The sequence below is a fragment of the Mirounga leonina genome, unplaced genomic scaffold (assembly GCF_011800145.1).
Source record: "Mirounga leonina isolate KUSES-001 unplaced genomic scaffold, KU_Mleo_1.0 Mir_151, whole genome shotgun sequence".
Lineage (NCBI taxonomy): Eukaryota > Metazoa > Chordata > Mammalia > Carnivora > Phocidae > Mirounga > Mirounga leonina.
Window position 1 is genome coordinate 12,514,260 of NW_023270377.1, and position 20,933 is coordinate 12,535,192.

A 20,933-nucleotide genomic window follows, 5' to 3' on the forward strand; every position below is an offset into this window, starting at 1 on the left:
TCTTCCTTGTTACCTTCTTCATTTCCTACCTTGTACCTGGTTATCGGCTTCTCTCTCTTAAAGATTATGAGCTTTCCAAAGGCAGAAACAACTCATCTTTTTAAAAGCCCCAACAAACTTAACAGAGGGACTTACTTCCAATAGTCATTTGATCAATAATTACTATAAATAATTGTACACTGGATAATAAACTACCAATGCATAATGATTGAAAACTTTCAATTTTCTTTCTCGTGCTTTCCTTCAGACTTTCTTCCTTGTTCCCTCCATTTTCAATATTTTTTCATGAAAACTGATCTCCTTAGAGTTTTTAGGAGTACTTCATCTTAAAGACTAGTTTTTTGTTTGTTTTGTTGTTTTTGTTTTGTTTTGTTTTGTTTTTAGGAAAAGAAACTAATTAAAGCTACATGTCTACATCACTACAGGTTTCCCAAAACAAGGACTCTCAGGATGGTTTTATCTATGCATACCAATCATCTCCACTCAGTAGTCAATCAAATAATTCTTAGCAGATCGGGGAAAGCAACAAACATTTTAACACTTAGAGATAGCTGTGTTATTAAACCACTGGTTTAAAAGTGGGTTTTTTTTTTCTTGTTTTTCGTGTTTTTTTTTATCCTTTTGCCTATTTTGAAATTATCAGCTTTACAAGTTCATGGCTATCGGCTATCTCTTGCAGCATCTCTACCTGCAGAGAAAGAAAGTTACCAAATAAGTTAATTTCCTGAGTCTTGAGAGGAAAAAAAAAATGTGACAACAAAAAAGTAGCCATGGAAAATGCACAGTGCTGAGCATCCAATAGAAGCTCAATTAATTTGGATTCAACCCAGGAGGATATTATGTTCAGGGAGAGTAAGTTGGGAGAAAAATCCGATTAACGACTGGAACATTTCCCCTGTCCCCCGGGCAAGTCAACTCTATAGAAGCTGAATCCCTGCAGTTCCATAGATACAGTCTACTGGGGATTATCCTTTCTAAATCTGTCCTGGCTGAGATATAAAGATAGAAATGTTTGTGATCTTTTTAAGTATCTGAGATCAAAAAGGAAGCAACATGGAATTACAGAGCCATAAAACATTTCATTCAACTTCACAGAAGTTGCACCGATGTGTACTAACACCTCTAATGAAAAATAGTAGTAGTAGTAATAAGTGTAATAATAACAACTACCATGTAGCAAATGTATTATTTGTATAAGGCAATGTGCTTTACAAAGATGACTTTATTTAATCCCCACGACATCTCTACAAGGTAACACTATTATAAATCCCATTTTATAGACATTGAAACTTAGTTATAGAGAAATTGAATTACTTGCCCAAGTGAAAGAAACTGACTTTGAACCCAGGTGATCTGACTCTAGTTGCCACAGTGTCAAAGGATAATTTGCTTTAGAGATGATGGTGCACATTTGTTTTACATATATTATAGGTTAGTGTGATTTAACCTTTTTTAAAAAACATTACCAATACTCATCCATGAGTCAGATGAGCCTGAATTCTTTTTATTTTATTCTATTTTATTTTTTTATTATGTTATGTTAGTCACCATACATTACATCATTAGTTTTTGATGTAGTGATCCATGATTCATTGTTTGCGTATAACACCCAGTGCTCCATTCAGTATGTGCCCTTTTAATACTCATCACCAGGCTAACCCATCCCCCCACCCGCTCCCCTCTAGAACCCTCAGTTTGTTTCTCAGACTCCATAGTCTCTCATGGTTCATCTCCCCCTCCGATGTCCCCCCCCCTTCATTCTTCCTTTCCTGCTATCTTCTCAGATGAGCCTGAATTCTAACTCCAACTTAGTTATTGGGTAACCTTAGGCAAGTTAACTGGAACCTCTTTAAGCCTCATTGAGCTCAAATTTTAAATGGATATGGGGCGCCTGGGTGGCTCAGTCGTTAAGCGTCTGCCTTCGGCTCAGGTCATGATTCCAGGTCCTGGGATCAAGCCCAGCATCGGGCTCCCTGCTCAGCGGGAAGCCAGCTTCTCCCTCTCCCACTCCCCCTGCTTGTGTTCCCTCTCTCGCTGTGTCTCTCTCTGTCAAATAAATAAATAAGATCTTAAAAAAAGGGGGGGGCGCCTGGGTGGCTCAGTTGGTTAAGTGGCTGCCTTCGGCTCAGGTCATGATCCCAGGGTCCTGGGATCGAGCCCCACGTCGGGCTCCCTGCTCAGTGGGGAGTCTGCTTCTCCCTCTCCCTCTGCTTGCCTCTCTGCCTACTTGTGCTTTCTCTCTATCTCTCTGTCAAATAAATAAAAAAATCTTTAAAAAAAAATCTTAAATGGATATAATGATGCCTATTTACAGGATGTTGGGTGGGTTTTAAAAGATGTTATGCCAGAAGTCATTAGCAGACCAATACAAGAAAGGCTTAAAAAGTATAAGCAATAATACTATCAATTATTATCAATATTCATTAAAAAAATCTCTCTCACTACCTTGAAAGATATGTAACGAGAGCATATGCTTTCACACATACTTCACACTTATTTAACACTGAGCTATAAAAATTAATGGTGCCAATGCCAGAGAGCCGACCAGTTCTGGGAAATTGTAAAATGAATGATTGCCTAATTAAATATAGATTTTATGTTCACTGAAGTATGAGATCAATATTTCAGTTTCCTTCTATATTAGGTTTATATCCTATGTATATTCACATAATAGAAGTGAGTTTACTTTGAAAGATGTAACCTTTCCTTTAAAATTACATGGGTGTTGGAATTTTTTGGACAATTACCATTTCAGTGTTGGCATTCTTAGTTGCTTACCAGCCTAAGCTGGAAAAAAAAGTTAATTTTCCTTGAGTAAGTTTTAATTTAATAATGCAATTAAAATCAAAACAAAAGGGAAGATGAAGGATGTAAATCATAGCATATGTATGGCAATGCAGAAAATTCAACAGATTAACACCTCTTACTCAAACATTCTTTTTTTTCTGTACTGTCGATATACCCTTAGGTTTTGCAAAATGACATTTGGGGGCTGTTCTCCAAGCTTCTCTATTTAGGAAAAGTATGACTAGATTCTAAAAAAGAGAGAATATTTCCAAAATTTGAGGTGGCTCATCTCAAGGACATCCTAAAGTTTCATGCCAAAAGCATGTAATAAACATGTAGACTTTGACTTTGTTATATTTATGTGATTCAGTTTTGCATATTCTAGATATCCCATTACCCCTGTGTAGTCTACCCTTCATTCTTACAGAGTAGGGTTAGAAAGAGAAAAGATTTTCTTTTGTGTGTGTGCACAATTTTTATTTAGCCCTATGGCCCTAAAAGTCTTCTTTAGTAGGCTTTTTTATATAATTTCCATTTACTTTCTCTAAATGCAGATGAAGAAAGTGGTCCCCTCCAGGCCAGGGTGGTTTGTCTCAAGCCAGAACCTCACTGATGACAAGAAACAGACACTGGTCTTTTCTGGTTCTGAGTTCTTAGGGACTGCTCAAACATCTCAGATTGCAGCAGTGCAACACCATGGGACAATAGAAGCTTTCGCTTTGGAACCTAGGGCCTCAGATCAGATTTGCTCTTTTCTTTCTCATATTATTTGGAAATTCTGTTCAATCCACAGACATTTCAGAAATGGGGCTTGGAATAGGCAAGTTAACAGTGGGCACCAACAGTGGACCATGCAAAGCAACACCCCAGAGGAGACAGCAGGCAGCCTTTCTTACCTTGGAGGAAGTCATGGGGCTCTTTGAGAATCGAGCCTTCCATTATTCAAATAGTTTTAACAACTACAGAGGTTATTATTTGGTTTCATTTTTAGATTTAAATTAACTTTCTTTTCTTTATAATGAAAGTCATCAGGATTACATGGATTCTGAACCTAACATGTAAGGGAAGAAAGGGACATTACAGTTTACCCAACCTGTATTATTCTCAGATTATTCCCTGTGATTCTTTCTCTACCTCCAAGCTATACCTTAAACATTTAACTCAACATCAGTTTGGATTCTTAATCTAAAAGATAAACTTCAACTCATAGATGTTTTGAATAATAATAATGGGAACTTGGGAAAAGACTCTAAACCTAATCTCAAAGTATATTTTCAAACTCAAATTGGAGTGTGGTATACATATACACCTGTGTGTGTGTGTATAACATGTTTATGATATTTTCACATCTCTATCTATCAATGAAAATGGTTAGTATGCTTGATCAGATCCTTTATAAATACAGTTGTAATTATTGTAATCAATTAGCTCTGACCACGTCATGAACCCACTCCCCCATTCCTACTCAAAACCTGGCAATGCCTCCTCATAATTATTAGGATAAATAAAGTCTTGGCATGACTTCCATATCTTACTCTGTCTCATCTAACAGTACGCATCATCCTTTTGATAACTCCCAGAAACCAGAGGCTTCTCCTCCAGATTCAGACCAAAAAAGTGATTTTGCCACTAAAGATTCTCCTGTCATGTGCTTCCTACACCCAGAATGTCCTTTCTAGAATTTTTCATTCCCTTCATCCCCCCAGAACGTCCCTCCCAGAATTCTTCATTCCCTTTGTCCCCCCAGCATGTCCTTCCTAGAATTCTTCATTCCCTTCGGCCCCTCCTACTTAACCTCTAGATCTTGTTTTAATTTTCACTCAGGGGTCTCTTCTCTGGAAATTCAATCTACCAATAATCTCCCCTGGAAAGCTCTTCTTTTTTGTGCCCCCATTTCTAGGTGCATGTTTATTTGTGTTACTGATTGTTTAATATCCTTCTTCACACCTGGATGGGAAATTTGTGTTTGTCTTTCTCACCTCTGAAGCCTCAGCTCCTAAACCAGTGCCTGTTTTAGAATAAAATCAGAATTTTTGCAAAGTTACAAATAAAAATATGTAAGCTTTCATATTGCTCATTCATTCCAAACAGCATTTACTAATTTTATCAGAAATATTTTGCAATGAAGTAGATAAGCGGGTAGACAAAGTTCCGGCATTAAACATCTTATCTGTGATCCATGTACAAAGAATTCATCATAGTATGAGAAGCAGCAAAAGCTCATCACAATTAAAAGAGGAGAAAAGATGCAGCCAAAGTTTCTCCAAATCAAGCTGGTAGTTTGGGTAGAGACAAGACAACTACTAAGGAGTGTGGTGTTGAAAATGTACAAGTAGAGAGAGCATGTGACGGGAAGTTAATCTTAACAGGAACAGGGTCTGGAGTGCTCAGTAGGAACAAACTATACAGAACAAGCACACATGGTAACTGGGAGCAGTGCTGCCTCTTTCATTTCTTAGACTCTGAATGTTCTCAAGCAAATGTCCCCACAATGCTTTTCAAACAGCACAAAGACCCAAACAGGGGAGACAAACTGTTTTCAGCCAATAGAAATGTTGGTGTTACCTTGGAGATAAAGATCCTTTGCAATCAAACCCATGTCCTAAAAACCTCTGACAATCACCCTCTGGTCCACGGCACTTAGACCAGAGAATAAGAGCTTTCCAATGGGCTACACTGGCAAGCTGCTTGAAACAATAACAGAAACTCTTGAGTCACAGAGATAATGGAGATATTGGACACATGTGGTAAATGCCCTTAGAATGAGCAGAAAGCCACATGCCCCGGATTTCTTGAATTTGCCTATGTATTTCTGTGTACAGATTCCGATGAGAAGAATTGTTTCCCTCATGTATCATTTGTCATACACCCACACAAAGCAATAGCAGAAACTGTTCTTTCCCCCAGTGCATTTACCATTTCGGGGGAAACAAAACACATATAATTTCTAACTATTTACCAGCAAGTGAGACTCACAACTGACAAAACACGTAGGAAAAGCACCAGTAATCCAAATTGCTGCTCCCACTCCTTCCTGCCCTGCCCCGTCTCCCGGATTTCTAGTGAGCTTTTTATAACATTCTAATCCTTTCCCTAAAGTCCAGCTGGATCCAGAACTTTTCAAAACACAGGGAGCCAGAACTTCACTAAATTATTTCTTTTGCATCATATGTTCATTGCCATGAATGTGGTGAAAGCCGGCTCTAGACACAGAGCTAAATTGAAGGAACCAGGTGAAAGATGTGGCCCCTAATTCTGGGACCCAATCCATTGGGATGAACAGATGATTTAATATTTAATTTCAAAATAACCAATACATGCAACAGTGGAAGCATATATGCAAGCTACTAAAAGAAAAATATCTTTTTATTTAATAAATTGATTTTAATATTGCAGCTATCCAGATGAATTGTTACTGTGTTCTAGCTAATGACCTCTGCTTGAGCCATGACAGTGTTATCGCAGATAAACCACGATGGCCTCTGTGCTTGCTTGGTGTCCTCCCCAGAGGGCTGGCTCCATGACAGCCCTGCCGGTCTTCATCTCTTTATGCACTCAGTGTCTAGCCAGGGCTCTGCGATATAGCAGGGGCTTTAAGATATATACACTGAATGGCTGATTACAATGATTCAAAGCTGGAGATGTTGCGGAGTCCTTACTGTGCCTTATGATGCCATGCATTAACTGTCTTTCAACTTCTTTTCCTATCCTTCTCCTCCTCATTGAGTCTCTTCCAGCCACGCAGGCCTCCTTCTCATGCCTAATCGCTGAGCATATTTCGGTCTCAGGGCCTGAGTTCTTGCTCTGTCCTCTGTCTGGAATATTCTGCCCCCAGGATCTGGATGGCTACTCCATCACTTCATTTCAATTCTGCTCCAAGGGTTTTGTCTGACCACGTTATCTAAAAACAGTCTTTCCTCTGCCTCTCCTCCTCCCTACCACTCACTCTCTCCTTCTCCCTCATAGCAGCCATCACGAACTGCCATCATAGTGCATATTTATGTCTGCTTGCTTGTTGTCTGCCTCCCTATCCTCCATGATATCAGGGCCTTGTTTCCCCCAGGGGCCCACAGCAGTGCCTGTCATCTAGGAGTTGCTCAAAAAATAGCTGCTGAATTGCAAAATGCACGAGAAGCCATAAGAAGCAGTATTTGGGAGGTGTTTCCTTTGTTGTCCATGTCTTTGCCAACTCAGATCTCTACAGCAAATCCGTTCACAGAAGCTGGAATGGAATGCGTGGACGGGTTTAAAATAATAAAAAGTAAGAAAGGAATCTAGAATGAGTCAAACCAAAACCACTTGGATGGTAACCGTTTTTCCTGCCCCTTTGTCCACAGAAACCGGTATAGTTTTGCTGAGCTAAGAGACACATGTAAAATTCTGAACACATCACAGATCTCCCGGTTCCTGCTCGCTCTCCAGAGTTTCTGTTCCAATTGAACAATTACAGCCTCTAAAAATATGCCGATCATCTGGATGCAAATGCAATATTTTATTGGTAGGAAAGAAATCACTCAATTACATAGATCCTACCCAAATTTTGCTATGATTATGGCTTTTTGAAAGGAATCATGCTGTTTTGGTGAGCAATTTAACATCATGTATCAAGAACCTTGAAAAGTACATTCCCTTCTGGAAGATTGCACTCGTAGGTGTGGATCCCAAGGAGATATTCAGTCATGTATAAAAAGGTATGTACAAGGCTCTATATCACAGTGCTGTTTCTCTCAAAATAAGTTCAAACAACGTAAATATCTGAGACAAGTGTTATGTACTTGAATTATGAGACATTATAACTATATGATGGAGTACTTGGTAAATGGATAAGCAATGTTGTGATCGTATACCTATTGACATAGAAAGATGGTTAGGATTTACAAAATTATATTTTTGTATGTTGTACATTGCATATTTATTTTCTATGACTTGCAAAAGAATAGCTCTTCTTTATCATTTTTGTGGGTATGTATATTTTATGATTTTCATGTCATCCAGTTTCACTTTTAAAATAAGTAACTTTAATACTATAAAGTTGGGGACAAGATAAAGTCTGCCCCTTCAATTTATATCATGCATTCACAATGGGGTGATCTCTTCCACAATGGGGTGGAAATTGATTCTTGGGTCAGGGGCAAAATATTGAGCTCTTTTACATGAAAGATACACATCCAGCACATCAACAGATATATAGTATATCAGTGGTATTATATTTCACGGGAGGGTGATTAGGAAAAAATATATCTTAAGAGGCTCCTTATAAGTGTAACAATGAAAAAATGGTTGAGAAACCCCACTTCATTCCAATACAAACATTTTAATCTTATGTTTATGTATCTTTTTGGAGATTTTTAAATCCCTCCCATTAATTTTGCACACAGTGACTCCTCCTCACTTCCAGGAAATTCAATTTTAAATCCAACCATTTGCACTGAGGAGAGCACCCTCCATAAATCCATGAGGAGTTTCTGAAAAGAAGTAAAGGAATGAGGGTACTAGATCACTAATTGCTAAGAGCTGCAGCATAGGAGAGCGTTAACTCCAACATCCGGTAAGACACTTTAGGCTTCTTGAAAGCAATCCTTAGAAATATTTCTGCTTTTTCTAATTGAGGTCAGACAATGGGAAGCTTTCACTAATCCCTAGACAACGTTTTTTTTTTTCTTTTCTTTTCTTTTCCTTTGGCATTTGTACAATGCCTTCATTTAAGACCTTCCTTAAAAGCATTCTCTCAGTGATAAATGGGCGACAGAGTTGGCAAGCCTTTTCTCTACGGACACTCATATTTCAGAAAGTCAGGATTATGATTAGAGAAGCACAATATCAAAGACAAGGCCCAAATCGGTCCCTAGAGCAAAAGCAGCTGAAATTAGAATTATCACCACAGTTTTCTCCCAGGAACAATTTGGAATCCATCAAAAGGACAGAAGGGAATGATGCTAAAACATAAACGATGGGGGAGGGAGGGGGAGAAAAAGCCAGTCTTCACCTCCCAATATAATAAAAACAATTTCTCCAGGTTGTCCTAGGACATCCTCAAGAAGTGAATCAATTCTCAGCTGCAAAAACCAGACAAGCCAGGGCTTTCCAGTAAAATGTCACAAAGGGTACTCAGCGCCCAGATGTCCTGAATTCTTGGCCAGAAGTTGGTGGTGTCACAGTGTTGAAATAACATTTTTGTTTTCTTTACCAGTTCCTAGGAATCAGGGTAGTCTCATTAAGGAGTGGCTCTATCTGATAAGGCTTCCCACATTTATGGAAGTCACAGTCATAAATTTAAAGAGAAGCTATGGTAGGAAGAGTCATGGCAGATCCAAAGATTCCTAAAACCTGGAACCTATAAATACATGACCTTACATGACAAAGGGGAAATTGCAGATGTGATTAAGGTTTGAGATAATAAGATTAGCCTGAATTATCCAGATGAGTCTAATCCAACCCCATGAATCTTTGTCCCCAGGCTGTAGTCAGAGGAAGAGCTGTGATGATGGAGGCAGGGTTAAAGAGAAGTGGCATGAGGACCTGACCAGATATTGCTGGCATTGGAGATGGAGGAAGGGGGTCATAAACCAGGGGGTGTATGTGGCCTACAGAAGCTGGAGAAGTCAAGGAAAGGGATTCTCCCTTACAGGCTCCAGAAAGGAATAAGCAACAGAAAATCAACCCCAAGGACATGTTGATTTTAGGCCAGTGAGACTCTTCTCAGTAGAATTATCAGGCAGTAAAGTTGTGTTTTAACCACATCATCTATGGCACTTTGTTACATCAGCAATTGGAAAAGAGTATCAAGCCAAGGGTGGAAATCTCAATTCTCACTTTTTCACCATCAGTGTTAGTTCTTTTTTTTTTTTTTAAGATTTTTTATTTATTTGACAGAGAGACAGTGAGAGAGGGAACACAAGCAGGGGGAGTGGGAGAGGGAGAAGCCGGCTTCCTGCGGAGCAGGGAGCCCAATGCGAGGCTCGATCCCAGGACCCTGGGATCATGACCTGAGCCGAAGGCAGACGCTTAACGACTGAGCCACCCAGGCGCCCCATCAGTGTTAGTTCTTAATCATAATCCTAAATACCTTGAGTGTAAGAGTGACAAAGTTAGTCCTTCCTCTACAATCAGACCACACCCCCCTTTCGAGGGTCACACCGTGAGATCAAACCAGTCAGCACCCAAAGCAGCATAAGCAGGACAGGAAAACCAGAGTAAGGAAGCAATATTTTCAAGGACCCTTACTCTTTTTTTTCCCTGAATCTTTTTAAATTAGTACTGTAATGCATTAGGCAACATTATTCCACCATATTTGCTCAATTGTGACTTTGTTAGAAAAATAAAGGCCCTTCAAACGATGTAATTCCACCGCATCTTAAAATAACAGCACATTACAGACCCTGGCAACCAGCCTAGCCTATTCTATTTGGTCTTTTTTGTATTCACCCCGAAATACAAATATAATAAATAAAATATGGGGGGGGAAGGATAAGCTTTACAGGTTCTTTTGGTACCGTGACTCTGTTTAGAATTATACATTTAACTAAAGTTTAATGGGCTATTTTGTTTTCAGCATTTTGTTCTCAGCTCAAATATTGAGAAGGCCATCCTTGACTACCTATTTAATATGATCATCAGCCCCTCCCCCCACAGTCATATTTCCCTGTTTCCATTTATTCACAATATCTGCAATCATAATTATGTTTTGGTTCAGGTATCTGCGTTCTCCACTAAAATAAAAGCTCTATGAACCTGGAGATTTTGTCTACCTTATTCAGGCTATATATCTATTTTGTAAAAGAATGCTTGATACTTACTGGGCAACCATTAAATAATTGTTGAAATGGTGGGTGGATAGATGAATGAATGGATGGATGGATGGATGGATGGATGGATGGATGGGTGGGTGGATGGATGGATGGTTGGGTGGATAAGAGAAGAAAGATAGTCAATGCCCAGAAGATAAAGAAATCTTCAAAGAAGGGGTGATATTTCATAAATCTTCAGTGGGTAGCTATTAATTAGAGAGATGGAGAGAAGCAAGAATTACAGATGATGTTCTCCATGCAGATAATAACACTAAATTAAACACCCAGAGAGGAGCATAACTTTGGTGTATAAAGAACACAGGAACTAGTCTGAAAAGATTGGAGCACAAAGGCAGAGTTTGTCAGAAGAAAAGTTGGAATTGTTGCAGGTTCAGGATCCAACAGCTTTGCCTAGGAAGTGGGGATAAGGTAAAGAGAAGGAAATAAGAAGTTGTCTTTGGCATTTCAAAATAGGCTCTCTTTAACTGTGACCTCTCAGTATTGAGCATCCCTCATTTCAGTGGCTGCTCTATTCTCAGGTGAAATCATTTGAGATGCCATATTAAACTAAGTTCTATGTCTGAATCTGTCCAACATTAGCCTGTGGGGAATTTAATTTGCCATCAGATATTTACTCCCCCATCACCCCATACACGTCACGGGGCGGTGGGGGGGGGCAGTCTTCCATATTTTGTTGAACTTGACCATGTAACTTGAGTTGGCCAATGAAACTAAGTGCAGATCTCATATATTCTATGTCTAAGAAGAAGATTTAGACATGTGTGGTTTGACTTGGCCTCTTTCAATCACGCTTATGGGAAAAGCATGTTCCAAGTTCTGCTGATGCTGCTTATCTTAGGTCCCAGCATGAGAGATATTTGGAACAGATCTGAATGTGATTTATAGTTTACAACTGAACAACTGAACACTGCCAGTGATAATGATGTCAACCACAATATTCTAGTTATTATGCATTATTATGACAGTAAAACCTCACTAATACAGTTTGTCAATGAGAATGCATGCATGCTACAGGGGAGCTTGGTTATGAAATGTAGCAAAGACAGTTACCAATTCATCAACATTTATCTTTCCCCTGGCATAGTGTAGAAAGTAGCTGTCCAGCTAAAGACTGCATAACATATGGAACCCAGGTGAAGCCATGTGACAGTTCTGCTCAAAGGAATGGAATCAATAGAAGTGATGTGTGTCTCTTTAAGGCCAAGATGATTAAGAACCCATCTCTTTCCCCTTCAGCCAGCTGGCTGCTGATGACTGAGGAGACCCACAAACAAGAAAGCCATAACATTGAAGAAGTTTGGGTACCTGATAAATCATATAGGGGGAGGCCACTCCAGACCATAAATACTCACACTTGGACTATTACATGAACAAGAACAAAATTTCTATTTTCTTAAGTACTAAAATTTAGTTTTAAGCTGCTCACATTAGCCTATGTAATAAGTTTGACATGTAACAAAATTGTATGTATTACAAACTTACTTAACTTTATGTACAGGATTATTTCAGGATCAAAAAAGGTTTATGTTTGGGGCACCTGGGTGGCTCAGTCATTAAGCATCTGCCTTCAGCTTGGGTCATGATCCCAGGGTCCTGGGAACGAGCCCCGCAATGGGTTCCCTGCTCAGCTGGAAGCCTGCTTCTCCCTCTCCCACTGCCCCTGCTTGTGTTCCTGCTCTTGTTATCTGCTTTCTCTCTGTCAAATAAATAAATAAAAATCTTTAAAAAAAACTTAGAAAAAAAAAGGTTTATGTTTGCTTAAGGGACTTTCCTCAAAAAAGAATGTTCACTTTTTAAAAAAGCTAGCTTTCAAATGTGGTAACATTTTTAATTCCTGTGAATAAATTTGAAAAATCTTTAAGTGTTCTAGCTGACGAGGAAGGGATCAGTGAAAAGACCCCCTGCTCTCAGGTAGTTTAAAAAACTAGCAGGAGTAAGACAATAATCATAATAAATAAGTTATATAATATGTTGGAAGGTAATAACTGCTGATAGAAACAAAGAGCAGGATAAGGACTATCAGGGTGTGGTGTCAGGATTTGGGGGGATGAGAAGGCACACGTTAACTATATTTAGCTGATTCTTGCCTAGGATGAGTGGAAATGGAGGGAGGAAGGAGCATCCTCAAGCAATCTCTCCCATCTGTATTCCTCACCAACTCCCACATGATTTTAGAAATTCTGGAGTTCCCATTATCCTATCAGCACTACATGATTTTGACTGATGTTATTACTGGGCAGAGAAAGAGGAGGGGACTACTCAGGCTTGGGCTGGTTTGTATGGCAATGGTTCTCTGTGGATAGGATCAGACATACTTCTACGCTATGGAAAGCCTATGGTGGCATCCATTGGCATGTGCACCAGACCTGTAGGTTACACTATTTGCTATTGATAACCAGGACAGACCTTAAGTCTGGAGGTTCTAACAACCCTTAAAGACCAAAGATGTTCTTAACCTAAGACTGTGATTAAACGATTTTAACAACATGGAATCTTTTGTTGTGATGGCAACACGAAAAAGACCAGGCCCAGGAAAGGGAAGACAATAAGCCAGATATGACCCTACATATCATTTGGATAAAGGAATAAAAAGGAAATAAAATATCTGCCCTACATATATAATTTGGAAAAGAGAAGAAAGCGGAAATAAAATAAAAACCCAACTCAGGTGCAGGAAATGTATTTTTAGAACATAAGACACAAAATGCTTGTTTTTCCCCTCCCACCTATCCTATATTTATTTTCACTGCTCCCACCTCCTTCCAAATGGCTGGTCAAAGCATGAATCCTTCTGGAATGAAGCTTGAACATACTTATTTCAGCCCAAAAATTATCCTCTAAAAATCATTCCAAAAGCGTTAACATATTTTGTATAGGAAATAAATAAAGATAAAAAATTGTGAAGGAAAACTGGAACCTACTTACAGTTTCTGTAAGCTGCTATAATACTGTATTGAGAAAGCTGTGATTATTTCACAAATGCTGCTCAAAATTCCCATGATCTGTGCATTAGCAGTTATCAAGATAAATGTTTTCTGAATGATACTTTTATAGCTGTTTTTGGATTGGGAATTTTTCTACAATACAAATAGTTTATATTAAGGCCAGAAGAGGACACAAGAAAGAAAAACTTGTACAACTTTAGAATATGTATTGCTTAGCTCATTATTTTGATTGCCATTGAAAAATGAAAATTCTGGTACAAAAAAGGATTAACAATGCAGGCTAAGGAGCCAGATTGTTGCAGGTTCATTAATGCCTAAATTTTGTTCTTTTTCATATTTAGGAGACCCTTTCTTTTCCTTTTTTAATCCTTGATAAAATTTGATCAATTTTCCACTTCATTATTAAGCCAGAAATGGAAGGCATATGCACACTTTTGATATTAGGACCTTTAAAACAAGGTTAATGTTCATGAAAATGAAGAGTAAAGAGCCTTTGTCCAAACATTTTTGAAGAAAATGTAATAAAGTATTTCCAAGGCAAAGGATCAAGACATAAAAAGTCAGCATCCCACAATGGGCTGTGCTTATCATTTTCCCTCCCAGTCATACTACTGAAAAGACGACGACAAAGATGGTGGTAAGGAACTGCGCTGATCATTAAGATATCGTCACTTGGCTGTGGTGCTGGGGCTGGGTCTCTGCAAACCTTGTTTATGCTTTAGCACATGCTCCCTGTTATAGTCTTCCAAAAGGAGGCACTACAGGAAGGCTGAACAACTGAAGGAAGGAGAAAGGGCTTGTTCCTCCCTGTTTTGCACCTTGTTTTTCACTATTGGGATGGCATTTGGCTCTAGTTTCCAGATTCTTCCAGCAATTCTAAAACTAGCTTCATCAAGGCAGTTTCTTCTCCTAAGAACATTAGATGACTGGTCATGAGGGCCCTTCCCCCAGCTTCTGGGGTTTAATAACCTCTTCCCTTGGGTCCCAAAAGATAGTAGCTTCTTCCTGCAATTTCTACTTCTGGGTTATATCTGTATCCTCTTTTTTTTTTTTTTTTCTCCAGTGATTCCATATCTGTTGAATCCGTTCCTTACATGAAATAGTCTGTGTTTAAATAGCAAGTATAATTTCTATAGTTGTAACTAGACACTGACTAATATAAGAGCCAAGTAAAAGAGTTTAAATATGTGAGGGAATTTTGGACAATCTATGTTTCATTGAAAAGGGCAAATGGAGGGGCACCTGGGTGGCTCAGTCAGTTAAGTGTCTGACTCTTGGTTTCAGTTCAGGTCATGATCTCCCAGTTGTAGATCGAGCCCCACGTTGGGCTCTGTGCTCAGTGTGGAGTCTGCTTCAGATTCTCTCTCCCTCTCCCTCTAACCCATGCTCTTACTCTCTGTTTCTCAAATAAATAAATAAAATCTTAAAAAAAAAAGTCAAATGGAGCAAAATTGTGTGGGTAATGAATGAAAAGTAGAGAAGGAAGAAATGCCTATGTACTAGAAATAAGGGCTTCAACTATTTCATAAACTTTTCAACCATTAAAATAAATTTGCTTATGCCAAGGATAGCACATGATAGCTTTATTTTGGAACTTCTGAGGGCTGGACATATTGATTTGAATATAGTAAATATCTAAATTGGTTGCAGTGGCTCAATAGTTCCTAAAGGAAAAGAACAAGAAAGTCTATATAAGATAAAAGGATAGGAATTACACATCAGTGACACTCTTCTACTTTTTCCCAGAGTCAAACATTTGTAATGACCTTGCCAATCTGTCTGCTTCCTTTGTGCATTGGAGAGCTGCTGAAGAATATCACACAAAACCACAATAATAGAAGATTGATGCTATTTTCTATTGCATTCATAAATACAGCTCATACAGCCACTCAACACTACCCAAAATATTGTTATGTATTGTCAATCCCCATAATGATAGTCTTACTTTTTGTATATCTTCCCGACCAACATTTAAGACATAACACTGCATTGTTTATGAAAGCAGAAGCAACCTGTGATAGTTACCTTAGTGGCCCGCATTGAACTTTAACTCCTGGCATGCGTGACCTTGAATAGCCTCTCCCAAATGGACTCTGGCTTTGACTATGTGACTTACTTGGCCAAAAGGGATATTAGCAAGTGTGATGCAAGCAAATGTTTGATAAATATTTGAATAACAGGTGGAAATGCTTGCTCTTGGAAGTCAGTTGCCATGCTGTAAACAGAGACTACCAAATTGTGAGAACCCACATGAAGAAAGACCCTGGAGGTTGAAAAACCACCTTCCAGCCAAGCTTCCAGCTGAAAACAGTAGCTTAAATGACCTCAGTCACACTCTAGGGAGCAGAGTAACTTACTGCATTCAGTCAAACCCCAGAATAATGAGAAATAGTAAATCATTGTTAATCCACAAAGTTATGAATCTTTTGTTACATAGCCATAGATAACTGGATTACCATTAGAGAGATTTTTTTTCTTATTTTCATGACCAAGTCAACCACAAACCAGAATTCCTATGCATTTCCTTACTTGCTTTTCTTTGAGGAAAGAGGAAGAAACCTTCGTCCCATCAAAGGCCTTTGTCATTTGATGGGGACTTTCCTCCTCCATTGGTCATCTCCTCTCCCTCTCTACTGAATCATTCTCATCACCATTCTAAGTTGTTCTTGTTCCTCCCATAGTTGACACAAGTATGTATGTACATATCTCACTCTGATCTCTCATCTTTTTCCAGCTACCATCCCATTTCTCTGCTTCTTATCATAGCCAACCTTTCAAAAATTACATCTGCCCTCCCTCTACTTCCTTATAGTCCATTTCTTCTTTAACGCCCCTCAAATTTGGCTTCTGCTTCCACCATTCCTCAACTGACTTTTTTTTGTCCTGATCACCAATGGCCTTTGTGTTGTGAGATCCAACAGACTCACTTCTGCCCACTACCTATGTAAGCTCTCAAAGACTTGTCACCATGTATCACTATATCTTTATACCTTCTTTTCTCTTGGCTCTTGGTTTCCTCCTAGCTTACTGGCTACTTTGTCTGCTTTCTTTCTTAGCTTCACTTCTAAATGAATCTCAGTTGTGCATGGGTTGTTTCTAGACTTTCTGATATTCTTCTACTCTCTCTTGCAATGTGATTCTATCTAATTCAGTGGCTAAATGATATCTGTTCTAATGACAATCAAATCTGTATCTTTACCCCAATTCTCCAGAGAATGATATCCAACTGCTTTCTGTCTACCTCCACTTAAATATCTGACAAGCATCTCAAGCACATTCATCTGGAACCCAGTTCTTCCCTAATCTTCCCCATCTCAACATTGACTCCATCATAAATTCACTTGTTCAATCTAGAATCTTAGGAGTAATGCTTAATTCCACAACTTATTCTTTCAACAAACATTTAATTGAACACTTACTAGCTCCAAACATGCACTAGATTAATATGATTCTTGTCCTACAGGATGTTCACCCCTTAGAGTTGACAACAGATGTGAATGGATAATTATAATACAGCTGAAAAAAATGCAATAATGGAGAACAGATAAAATATATCTACAAGCAAAGAAATAGGATTCAAGTGCCACTCTGGGAAATGGAGAAAAACATTTCAAATAACCAAGTTCTGAGAATTTTTTTGAAGATTTTATTTATTTATTTGATAGACAGAGAGAGAGAGCAGGGGGAGCAGCATAGAGAGAGGGAGAAGTAGGCTCCCAGCTGAGCAGGGAGTCCGATGCAGGGCTCGATCCCAGGACCCTGGGGTCATGACCTAAACTGAAGGCAGACACTTAACCAAAACTGAGCCCCAAGTTCTGAGAACTTTTACTCTCATTACAGGAACTGTTCAGTTTCTTGTTTGGCTTCTTACTTGAAGGTAACCATACAAGTTAGATCACAAGTTATAGATCCCTTAGGATAAAGAGTTCTCAGATTTGAAATAAATGTTTTCCTAATGTAGAACTTCTGTCAAGCGGTAGATTCTCACTGTTGATTTGGATTTGGATTAGTCCCTTCCTCATCAAATGTCTTCAAGTTATTCTCTCCTCAGTGTTTCAACAGAATATGGCTATAAACCTACTTCATTTCTTTCTCTCTGCATTCTTGTTATGCTCTGATCCAGCATAATTTTAGAGTTGCAGGAAACTTGACATCCCCAGTAAACCTCCTACTCTCAGAGACACATGAGCATTATGTAATTGAACAGTGAGGTACATTGCTTAATACACAGACATTTTTATTTTAAGCACTTACATTTGGCAACAACTTGAATATTAATAAAAGTATATGCATATTTCATATATTGTATTTCACTCAGGAAGTGCTAAAAGATTAAGAATCATAAGCAACTTAATCTGTCTAGTGTGATAGTCTGTGGAAGTGCAAGGGTTAAAAAAAATAATTGTGCTTCATAGGAAAAGTATTAAAAAATATTAATAAGGTGTGGACTTTATTATACCTGTAGGGGGAGGAAATGCCACAGATAATATTGAATATTGCAAAGACTTTCTCCCCAGTCCAGTGGAGTAAGAAATTCATGGTAACAGACATAAATTCGTATATAGTGGTGAAAAATAATTCACAAGGATTATCTCAACTATTATTAGATAGTGTATTTCTAATTAGGAGATTTAATATTAATCTCTGCAACTTTATTTCCAAATAAATAAAGGTCAACTTTAATAAATAAAGGTTGAATTTCAGGAAATTTCATAGGGATATGAACAAGAGTAAGACCTTTAAGAATAACAGCTTAAAGGAGAAGATAGTCTTACAGAAATAAAACAATGTCAATGTCAGCAATGCCAAACATGGCAACACAGTATGAAAGGGAGCACATAGAAAAGAATACTTTCTTCTGGAAAAATACAGTCCTGGGAAGAGCTGGGCAATTCTTCTCTCAAGGAAAAGGTTTGGGGCAAGAACATGAAGGGCATATGTAAGTAATGAATTACTATATTGCACACCTGAAACTAACATAACATTGTATGCTACTTAACCAACTGAAATTAAAATAAAATTTAAAAAAAAGAAGAATGTGAAGAATGTGATCCGTTTTCCTAGGGCCAGGAGGAAGTTGTTTAGCATTCAACACAGGTAAGGCTATGAGAATGGCAAGGGGCATGGAGGGGTGCATTTGGAGGGCAGGAGGGAACCCTGAGCTCCAGGCTGTGTGCAGAGCCTAGGCTGAGCCGGAGAAGCAAGGCTGGGCAGGTTGACAGGGCGAGCTGGAGAGGGCCTGGGGTTTGCGTAGAAAGTGGCCTTGATCTCAGTCAATATTCTAAACCAGATTTGTGTTTTGGAAACATGAAAGTTAAATACAATCTTTTGCATTTATTTAATGATAAAATAGCTGGGGCTGTGGGAGCGCCTGGGTGGCTCAGTCGGTTAAGCCGCTGCCCTCGGCTCGGGTCATGGTCCCGGGGTCCTGGGATCGAGCCCCGCATCGGGCTCCCCGCTCGGCGGAAGGCCTGCTTCTCCCTCTCCCTCTGCCTGCCTCTCTGCCTACTTGTTCTCTCTCTCTCTTCTCTGTCAAATAAATGAATAAAATCTTTAAAAAAAAAATAGCTGGGGCTGCTATGTTTATAATTTAAACACCTATAGATCTTTTACGGAAACTCATTCTTGGCTCACAACCTTCCAGACGGCAAGACAAAAATGTAAATGTAATCAACAGTATGCATTTAATGAGTTTTAATCTATATAGAGCACCAGGATCCTTGTCTCACAGAAAAGGTTCCACAGATAGGACCTGTATATCTTCAGTATGTCTATATACCTACATCTACGTATCTACACCTATCCCAACACCGATGCCTACCTACCCCACGCCTGCACCTATGTCGATGCCTAGAGCTATCTCCCTGGTAAGGAAGGAAGGGAGGGGGACTATGAGCAACAGCTCCTATAGAAAAGGTAACAGTCTTCTGACTATTTCTCATTAATTCCCCCGCTCCTACCTGCTCTGAGCCCCCATCATCTCTCACCTGGATTACCGCAATAGTCTCCTGATGGGTCTCTCTGATCCTGTATCTGAGCCCTATGAGTCTATCTTCACTGCAGTCACTAAAATGATTCTTTTCAAACACCATGCCACTCTTCTGCTCCACCCCCTGAATGGCTGCCTTGGATGCAAAGCCCTACGATGGCCTAGAAGGAAGGTCCTGTAGAGTCTCACCTTTTTTTTTTTTTTCTCTGACCTCTTTTTTGGTCTTGTATTTTTTTGTTTTTTTTGAAGTTCTAGGCCCAACATGGGGCTTGAACTCATGACCCTGAGATCAAGAGTTGCATGTTCTACTGACTGAGCCAGCCAGGCACCCCTCGGTTTTGTCTTTTTCATCTACAATGTTCCCCCCACACTGACCTCCTATCTTTGGACTTCCTGCCTTTGGGTCTTTGCAGCAACTGTTTTCTCTACTTAGAGGACTCTCCCTCAAGACATCCACATAAGGCACATCCCCACCTCCTTCCTGTCTATGCAAGTTATCAATTTATTGTCTCTCACTTCTAAACTCATCCTCTTTTCCTGCTTCTGACAAGAGAGCGAGGCTCTTTAAATATCTTCTCCTGGGCCAGCTGGTACAATGTTAAGCTTTGTCAGTAGAAGATGCTGGAAAAGCATTGCAGCAAAAAGGGGGTTTTGCTTCCTGGTTCCAGCAGCTCACTAGCCAAACTCCTGCAGTGCAAGTGGCTTCCCCAGTCCAGCTCCTGCAGAGTATGCAGCTTCTCTAGCCTTGGCTCCAGAAATACCCAAAAGCCAAGAGCTGCCTACAGCAAACCCCTCAACCCCAGGTGCTCTTGTGGTGGAATAACTCTGATGAGAAACTCCTATGAATGGTTTTCCCCACACACACCAGAGGGAGGTTCTCCAGAAAGTTCCAGAAGATGGATTTCCAGCAAGAGCACTATTCCACAGCAATGTTTCCACCATCCAGTAATCCATAACTATGCCTCCCAACAAGGCCTGGAACTCAGCTCCAGCTGGAGGACACTCTCTCAGCCCTGGGAGTAAGGGATATTTCTCACATGTTCTATTTCTGTATTCTCTGCAGTTTGTTCTACTTCTTACTAGTTGATCTCCTGTTACTTGAATCCTGTTATAGTTAGCGATCCTTTTAAGGAAATGTTCCTTGCTCAAATTACTGTGTGGTTTCTCTTGATTGGGCCTTGACTGAATCAATCTTAAACATCAGGATGAAGTCTTTTCTGCTCTCTCTACTTAAATGTATCTGCTTTTTGGATCAGTTTGCCTTGCTCTGGATTTTTCTTTCTTCCATAGCACTTATAACCTTCCAGCATACTAGCCAGTTTATGAATTTATTGTGTCTATTGTTTATCAACTGCTTACTCCTGCTAAAATAGAAATACCTCAAAGGTATACACCATTCTCAAA

General features: G+C 39.3%; 1 protein-coding gene and 1 long non-coding RNA gene across 2 annotated transcripts in view; one reads left to right on the forward strand and one right to left on the reverse strand.

Moving 5' to 3' along the window:
• The window catches only part of LOC118011988, a 21,644-nt gene extending 11,221 nt beyond the window's left edge, over positions 1-10,423 (forward strand). The window contains exons 2-3 of the long non-coding RNA XR_004679585.1: positions 7,125-7,478; positions 8,166-10,423. This is a non-coding gene — a long non-coding RNA (uncharacterized LOC118011988). The remainder of the gene's footprint in view (positions 1-7,124; positions 7,479-8,165) is intronic.
• NYAP2 (neuronal tyrosine-phosphorylated phosphoinositide-3-kinase adaptor 2) overlaps positions 1-20,933 on the reverse strand; it is a 168,963-nt gene that overhangs the window by 114,652 nt on the left and 33,378 nt on the right. The window lies entirely within an intron of this gene.